At 52.8% G+C, this 318-nt stretch overlaps 1 protein-coding gene across 1 annotated transcript in view; it reads left to right on the forward strand.

The window, feature by feature from the left end:
* LOC108748126 (A disintegrin and metalloproteinase with thrombospondin motifs 7-like) overlaps positions 1-318 on the forward strand; it is a 54,097-nt gene that overhangs the window by 44,181 nt on the left and 9,598 nt on the right. The window lies entirely within an intron of this gene.

The following is a 318-nucleotide window of genomic DNA, read 5'->3' on the forward strand; positions in this document are numbered from 1 at the left end:
GCCCCCCCCCCACGCACTCAACCGCCGCTCCGTATCCCGCACCTCTCGTAATGTGTATCGCATGTATTTATGTGTCTGCCGTGTACAATGTAATTGGACGCGGTGTGGTACGGAACGTGGGCGTGTCATCGCCGCCGCCTTGTGTCTCTCCTTTATTTTTCGCTAACAATAATATCCATGCGGGGAGGAAGGCGCGGGGGTGGGCGAAAGAAAGGGCGTGTAAAGAGTGTTTAGTTCTCTCGTGCGAGAATATTGGAGCGGTATTAGAATTCGATTCTAACAAACGTACCTTTCTGGTGTGTCCTGCGGCTCAACAAC

The sequence above is a fragment of the Trachymyrmex septentrionalis genome, unplaced genomic scaffold (genome assembly GCF_001594115.1).
Source record: "Trachymyrmex septentrionalis isolate Tsep2-gDNA-1 unplaced genomic scaffold, Tsep1.0 scaffold211, whole genome shotgun sequence".
NCBI classification, from domain to species: domain Eukaryota; kingdom Metazoa; phylum Arthropoda; class Insecta; order Hymenoptera; family Formicidae; genus Trachymyrmex; species Trachymyrmex septentrionalis.